The following is a 7,500-nucleotide window of genomic DNA, read 5'->3' on the forward strand; positions in this document are numbered from 1 at the left end:
AGTAGTAGTATGATTTAAAGGCACAAAGTGATTGAAGTGTGCCCAGGCCCAGAGCTACTTTGCTGGGCATGACTGTGTTTGACCTCTTGGGCCTGGAAGTCTGGTGGTAGTAGTAGTATGATTTAAAGGCACAAAGTGATTGAAGTGTGCCCAGGCCCAGAGCTACTTTGCTGGGCATGAATGTGTTTGAACTCTTGGGCCTGGAAGTCTGGTAGTAGTAGTAGTAGTAGTAGTAGTAGTAGTAGTAGTAGTAGTATGATTTAAAGGTACAAAGTGAATGAAGTGTGCCCAGGCCCAGAGCTACTTTGCTGGGCATGACTGTGTTTGACGTCTTGGGCCTGGAAGTCTGGTAGTAGTAGTATGATTTAAAGGTACAAAGTGAATGAAGTGTGCCCAGGCCCAGAGCTACTTTGCTGGGCATGACTGTGTTTGACCTCTTGGCTCTGGAAGTCTATTTCTAGGCTTATATAAAGGGTCAAACTTCTTGAAGTGTGCCCAGGCCCAGAGCTACTTTGCTGGGCATGACTGTGTTTGACCTCTGGGGCCTGGAAGTCTGGTAGTAGTAGTATGATTTAAAGGCACAAAGTGATTGAAGTGTGCCCAGGCCCAGAGCTACTTTGCTGGGCATGAATGTGTTTGAACTCTTGGGCCTGGAAGTCTGGTAGTAGTAGTATGATTTAAAGGCACAAAGTGAATGAAGTGTGCCCAGGCCCAGAGCTACTTTGCTGGGCATGACTGTGTTTGACCTCTTGGCTCTGGAAGTCTATTTCTAGGCTTATATACAGGGTCAAACATCTTGAAGTGTGCCCAGGCCCAGAGCTACTTTGCTGGGCATGAATGTGTTTGAACTCTTGGGCCTGGAAGTCTGGTAGTAGTAGTATGATTTAAAGGCACAAAGTGATTGAAGTGTGCCCAGGCCCAGAGCTACTTTGCTGGGCATGACTGTGTTTGACCTCTTGGGCCTGGAAGTCTGGTAGTAGTAGTATGATTTAAAGGCACAAAGTGATTGAAGTGTGCCCAGGCCCAGAGCTACTTTGCTGGGCATGAATGTGTTTGACCTCTTGGGCCTGGAAGTCTGGTGGTAGTAGTAGTATGATTTAAAGGCACAAAGTGAATGAAGTGTGCCCAGGCCCAGAGCTACTTTGCTGTGCATGACTGTGTTTGACCTCTTGGCTCTGGAAGTCTATTTCTAGGCTTATATAAAGGGTCAAACTTCTTGAAGTGTGCCCAGGCCCAGAGCTACTTTGCTGGGCATGACTGTGTTTGACCTCTGGGGCCTGGAAGTCTGGTAGTAGTAGTATGATTTAAAGGCACAAAGTGATTGAAGTGTGCCCAGGCCCAGAGCTACTTTGCTGGGCATGAATGTGTTTGAACTCTTGGGCCTGGAAGTCTGGTAGTAGTAGTATGATTTAAAGGCACAAAGTGAATGAAGTGTGCCCAGGCCCAGAGCTACTTTGCTGGGCATGACTGTGTTTGACCTCTTGGCTCTGGAAGTCTATTTCTAGGCTTATATACAGGGTCAAACATCTTGAAGTGTGCCCAGGCCCAGAGCTACTTTGCTGGGCATGAATGTGTTTGAACTCTTGGGCCTGGAAGTCTGGTAGTAGTAGTATGATTTAAAGGCACAAAGTGATTGAAGTGTGCCCAGGCCCAGAGCTACTTTGCTGGGCATGACTGTGTTTGACCTCTTGGCTCTGGAAGTCTATTTCTAGGCTTATATAAAGGGTCAAACATCTTGAAGTGTGCCCAGGCCCAGAGCTACTTTGCTGGGCATGAATGTGTTTGAACTCTTGGGCCTGGAAGTCTGGTAGTAGTAGTATGATTTAAAGGCACAAAGTGATTGAAGTGTGCCCAGGCCCAGAGCTACTTTGCTGGGCATGACTGTGTTTGACCTCTTGGGCCTGGAAGTCTGGTGGTAGTAGTAGTATGATTTAAAGGCACAAAGTGATTGAAGTGTGCCCAGGCCCAGAGCTACTTTGCTGGGCATGAATGTGTTTGAACTCTTGGGCCTGGAAGTCTATTTCTAGGCTTATATAAAGGGTCAAACATCTTGAAGTGTGCCCAGGCCCAGAGCTACTTTGCTGTGCATGACTGTGGTTGACCTCTTGGCCCTGGAAGTCTGGTGGTAGTAGTAGTATGATTTAAAGGCACAAAGTGAATGAAGTGTGCCCAGGCCCAGAGCTACTTTGCTGGGCATGAATGTGTTTGAACTCTTGGGCCTGGAAGTCTGGTAGTAGTAGTAGTAGTAGTAGTAGTAGTAGTAGTAGTAGTATGATTTAAAGGCACAAAGTGCTTGAAGTGTGCCCAGGCCCAGAGCTACTTTGCTGTGCATGACTGTGTTTGACCTCTTGGCTCTGGAAGTCTATTTCTAGGCTTATATAAAGGGTCAAACTTCTTGAAGTGTGCCCAGGCCCAGAGCTACTTTGCTGTGTATGACTGTGTGACCTCTTGGCCCTGGAATTCTGGTGGTAGTAGTAGTAGTAGTAGTATGATTTAAAGGTACAAAGTGAATGAAGTGTGCCCAGGCCCAGAGCCAGGCCTGGGCAGCAGGGGGCGCTCCTGGCCATGCCCAGCGAGTTTCGTGCGAATCGGACCTGGTCCGGAAGAGATACGAAGGGAAAACTCATTACTCGTCGGGGTGGCACATCCAGGCTCTCGACCCTCCCAAAGCGTCCGACCAGGGTGCACCCTGCCGGGCATGGTTAGCCGCCAGCCCCCTTCCTGGAGGTCTGGTTGGCACGGGGTTTTGATTTATCGGTTTCATATCTCTGGGCTCCTTGGGAGCAGAAAGTCGGTTGAGGGCCCTTTGGAAAGAGCCGGGGCTGCCGTTTAACGCTGTCCAAGCGGCAGGCGAAGCGCACCCACCGTTTTTACGCTATGATTTTTTAAAACCGCCGGGGCGGCAAACACAGGGCCGGTCGGGTTTGAAGACGAATATCTCTTCGGCCCTTGGGAGGAGAGAAGCAGCGCGGGTCACCTTTGAACGCGCTCGCTGCCAGGAACGTCTGGCGTAAAAGTTTCGTGGGAATCGGACGTTCCTAGGCTGAGAAGCGAGCGCCCGCCCTCGGGCGGTCGGGGGCCCCTTTCTCATTCCCCGTCTGGGCTAAAAATACGAGGTCGGACCCGATGGACTCGGGAGACTGGAGAGTACCAGGGAGACCCTGGAAGCAGGCGACCCGACCCACGCTTCGCTGTCTCCTCGGCCCTCGGGAGTAGAAGCGCGGGGACGGTGGCGTGGGCAGCAGGGGGCGCTCCTGGCCATGCCCAGCGAGTTTCGTGCGAATCGGACCTGGTCCGGAAGAGATACGAAGGGAAAACTCATTACTCGTCGGGGTGGCACATCCAGGCTCTCGACCCTCCCAAAGTGTCCGACCAGGGTGCACCCTGCCGGGCTAAGAGAACAGCCAGGTGAACCCTGGAGGTTCCGAACTCCAGACCCCTGGACCCGACGGCTCAGTCCGCCTCAGGTGCACTACAGAGGTCCTCGGGCTGTCCCTGAGTGCATTAAAACGGAAATCAGAATTACTCCCCCGGGTGGCACTTCCAGGCTCTCGACCCTCCCAAAGTGTCCGACCAGGGTGCACCCTGCTGGGCATGGTTAGCCGCCAGCCCCCTTCCTGGAGGTCTGGTTGGCACGGGGTTTTGCAAATAGGTCCCGTCGGGTATATGGGAGAGCAAAGAGAATCAATGGGGTCCAAGCACTAAATTCATCCAGTGGCGTTCTCTGGAAGCCCAAGGGGAGTCCGAGGGGTGTTCGGCCGGCAAGGGGAGCTCTCCCTCGGACACATGATCAAACGCCTGTCCCCTACCGGAAAGTGGTGTGCTCTGGATGCCCCCCCCCCCCCCATCCCCCGAGGGGGGTGCTTATCCCGCGAGGGGAGCCCTCCTCGGGTTAAGTGAACCATCATGCCGATTCCCCTATGGAAGTGGGCACATCCAGGCACACAGTCTGCTTTGCTCTCCCCGACCCGAGTGCGTCTGTTGGGCTGAGTGTACGCCCAGGCAACTGGATCCAATGGCTCAGTCCGCCGCAGCGTGCTTCGACGATGGGTCGTACAGCCATGCCACCAGGGTGGGCGTGTTTGTAAATGTACCAGTGGATTCTCGTCGGCCTGCCACATCCATGGTATCGACCCACCAGGCCTGTCCGACCAGGGGTTGACCCTGGACGGGCACGGTCTGTGGTTTGGCCCTTGTCCTAGATGAAATCGGGCACGGGGTTTTCTGGCCAGGTACCATCGGGTTACTGGGAGAGCGGCTTCGGTCTCCAGGTGAGACCAATGGTGAAGCAGCACGAGGCAATGGAGAGCATGCAAAGCGATGGGGAAGCCATGCACGGCAATGGCCACGAAAAAAAAAAAAAAATCACCACGGAAGGAACGTGAAGAACAAGGAGGAGTGTAGTGACACTGCCCAAAGCTGCCCGGTGTTGCAGGGGTCTATTGGTGTGTTGCTTCCTTGTTTGGTAGAGTGGAGTACCAGACCCGCCAGGGGTAGGCAAACCATTCCCCCTACGGTAAGTGAGGAGCCAGCCATTTGACGAGCGGGTGTCCACGTGTACGGGTGCGAGCGCTATCCCCCCACACGGGGTTAGGCCACGGCCTTAGGTGGACGTCTGCCGACCAGCCCCGGCTGATCCAGAACTTCTGATGTGGAGAGCGGTTTTGACAGATCCTCCCTGGTTCTAGCGGGTCAAGCCTCTGATGGGGGGTGGGGGTTATTTGTAACCCATCCCAGAACTCTCTGGGGGAGACTCAGACGGCCAGTCTGTCTACTCAGTTGTCCTATACTGGTGTCTGTGGTTTGGGAGGAAGGGAGTGCCCTGCTTTGTTGGCCTCCTCTTCAAACCTACCTGGGCCCACGAATCACTCTTCTTGGTTACATCACGAAACGTAGGTTGAGCGAGGCTAGGGGGGAGGGAATTCGACGAGGTCTTTCCCTTGTCCCCCCACCAGCGGCCCACGAAAATCAAAACGGCGTGAAGAGAGGGAACGCCGAAAGCACCTGGAGTCGGCCGTCCGCACCTCCGGAGGAGGTGGACGGGGTACGGTGCGGGCATGACCGGATGGGACAGCTTTGCATCAAGGTGAGAGGTCGGCGTCCGAAGGCCAGAGGGCGGTGCGCGAGCACGTTTACACTGGCCGCGGAAGCTGTCCTGGGTAGCCCTGTATGGCGTCTGGACCTGACGGCGCACGCACTTACAACCCGCTGCTTCCTAGCCCCCGGAAGGGGAGGCGGATGTCACTCGTGGTTCATCCCAGACCACGGTGCAAACTACCTGGTTGATCCTGCCAGTAACATATGCTTGTCTCAAAGATTAAGCCATGCAGGTCTAAGTGCACACGGCCGGTACAGTGAAACTGCGAATGGCTCATTAAATCAGTTATGGTTCCTTTGATCGCTCCACACGTTACTCGGATAACTGTGGTAATTCTAGAGCTAATACATGCAAACGAGCGCTGACCCTTCGGGGGATGCGTGCATTTATCAGACCCAAAACCCATCCGGGGGGCTCGGGCCCCCCGGCCGCTTTGGTGACTCTAGATAACCTCGGGCCGATCGCGCGCCCTCCGCGGCGGCGACGTCTCATTCGAATGTCTGCCCTATCAACTTTCGATGGTACCATAGTCGGCTACCATGGTGACCACGGGTAACGGGGAATCAGGGTTCGATTCGATTCCGGAGAGGGAGCCTGAGAAACGGCTACCACATCCAAGGAAGGCAGCAGGCGCGCAAATTACCCATTCCCGACACGGGGAGGTAGTGACGAAAAATAACGATACAGGTCTCTTTCGAGGCCCTGTAATCGGAATGAGCGTATCCTAAACCCATGGGTGAGGACCCATTGGAGGGCAAGTCTGGTGCCAGCAGCCGCGGTAATTCCAGCTCCAATAGCGTATATTAAAGTTGCTGCAGTTAAAAAGCTCGTAGTTGGATGTCGGGAGTGGGCTGGCGGTCCGCCGCGAGGCGTGCCACCGCCTGTCTCAGACCCTGTCTCCCGGTGCCCCCCGGATGCCCTTGGCTGGGTGTCCGGACGGGGCTCGGAGCGTTTACTTTGAAAAAATTAGAGTGTTCAAAGCGGGCCCGCTTCTCGCCTGAATACCTGAGCTAGGAATAATGGAATAGGACTCCGGTTCTATTTTGTGGGTTTCCTGAACCAGGGCCATGATTAAGAGGGACGGCCGGGGGCATTCGTATTGCGCCGCTAGAGGTGAAATTCTTGGACCGGCGCAAGACGGACGAAAGCGAAAGCATTTGCCAAGAATGTTTTCATTAATCAAGAACGAAAGTCGGAGGTTCGAAGACGATCAGATACCGTCGTAGTTCCGACCGTAAACTATGCCGACCCGCGATCCGGCGGCGTTATTCCCATGACCCGCCGGGCAGCGTGAGGGAAACCACGAGTCTGTGGGTTCCGGGGGGAGTATGGTTGCAAAGCTGAAACTTAAAGGAATTGACGGAAGGGCACCACCAGGAGTGGAGCCTGCGGCTTAATTTGACTCAACACGGGAAACCTCACCCGGCCCGGACACGGAAAGGATTGACAGATTGATAGCTCTTTCTCGATTCTGTGGGTGGTGGTGCATGGCCGTTCTTAGTTGGTGGAGCGATTTGTCTGGTTAATTCCGATAACGAACGAGACTCCGGCATGCTAAATAGTTACGCGGCCCTCCGCGGTCGGCGTCAAACTTCTTAGAGGGACAAGTGGCGTTCAGCCACGCGAGATGGAGCAATAACAGGTCTGTGATGCCCTTAGATGTCCGGGGCTGCACGCGCGCCACAATGGTTGGATCAGCGTGTGCCTACCCTACACCGAGAGGTGCGGGTAATCCGCTGAACCCCATTCGTGATGGGGACTGGGGATTGCAATTATTCCCCATGAACGAGGAATTCCCAGTAAGCGCGGGTCATAAGCTCGCGTTGATTAAGTCCCTGCCCTTTGTACACACCGCCCGTCGCTACTACCGATCGGATGGTTTAGTGAGGTCCTCGGATCGGCCCCGCCGGGGCTCCTCGCGGGCCTTGGCGGAGCGCCGAGAAGTCGATCAAACTTGACTATCTAGAGGAAGTAAAAGTCGTAACAAGGTTTTCGTAGGTGAACCTGCGAAAGGATCATTAACGGGTAACGCTGTCCGGCGTGCCTCCTCTCCCGACCCCCTCGACTTCGCCGTCCCCCCGCGTCGGGGCCCAGGGTCGAAAGGGTCTTCGGGGTTGCTGTTACACGTGGTCGCTTGCAGGTCAGGCTGGACAGAAGGCATAAAGGAGGAGCCTAGTCCCTCCCACCCCTTCCTCGTCCTCGTCCTCCGCCTCGTCCTTCAGCACCCCCCCCCCGCAGGCCCCGGTATTCTCTGGGTTCCAGCGCGAGAGACGCGTCGTTCAAAAAACTCGGCGTCCCCGCTCGTCGGGCGAAGGCCGGTTTCCCCTCACCTTGCCGGCAGGAGAAGCGCCTGCGAGTCGAGCGGGTCGTACGGGTCCGTCCCGCGCCCTCCCTCTCGCTCG

The 7,500-nt window shown here is 55.0% G+C and overlaps 1 non-coding gene across 1 annotated transcript; it reads left to right on the plus strand.

Annotated features, from left to right (window-relative positions):
* Positions 1-5,275: 5,275 nt before the first annotated feature.
* LOC145655394 (18S ribosomal RNA) lies at positions 5,276-7,119 on the plus strand. The gene has a single exon (XR_014121523.1). It is a non-coding gene; the product is annotated as an 18S ribosomal RNA (ribosomal RNA).
* The last annotated feature ends 381 nt before the right edge of the window (positions 7,120-7,500 follow it).

Source organism: Electrophorus electricus, unplaced genomic scaffold, assembly GCF_041902795.1.
Source record: "Electrophorus electricus isolate QZ-2024a unplaced genomic scaffold, ASM4190279v1 Scaffold251, whole genome shotgun sequence".
NCBI lineage: Eukaryota > Metazoa > Chordata > Actinopteri > Gymnotiformes > Gymnotidae > Electrophorus > Electrophorus electricus.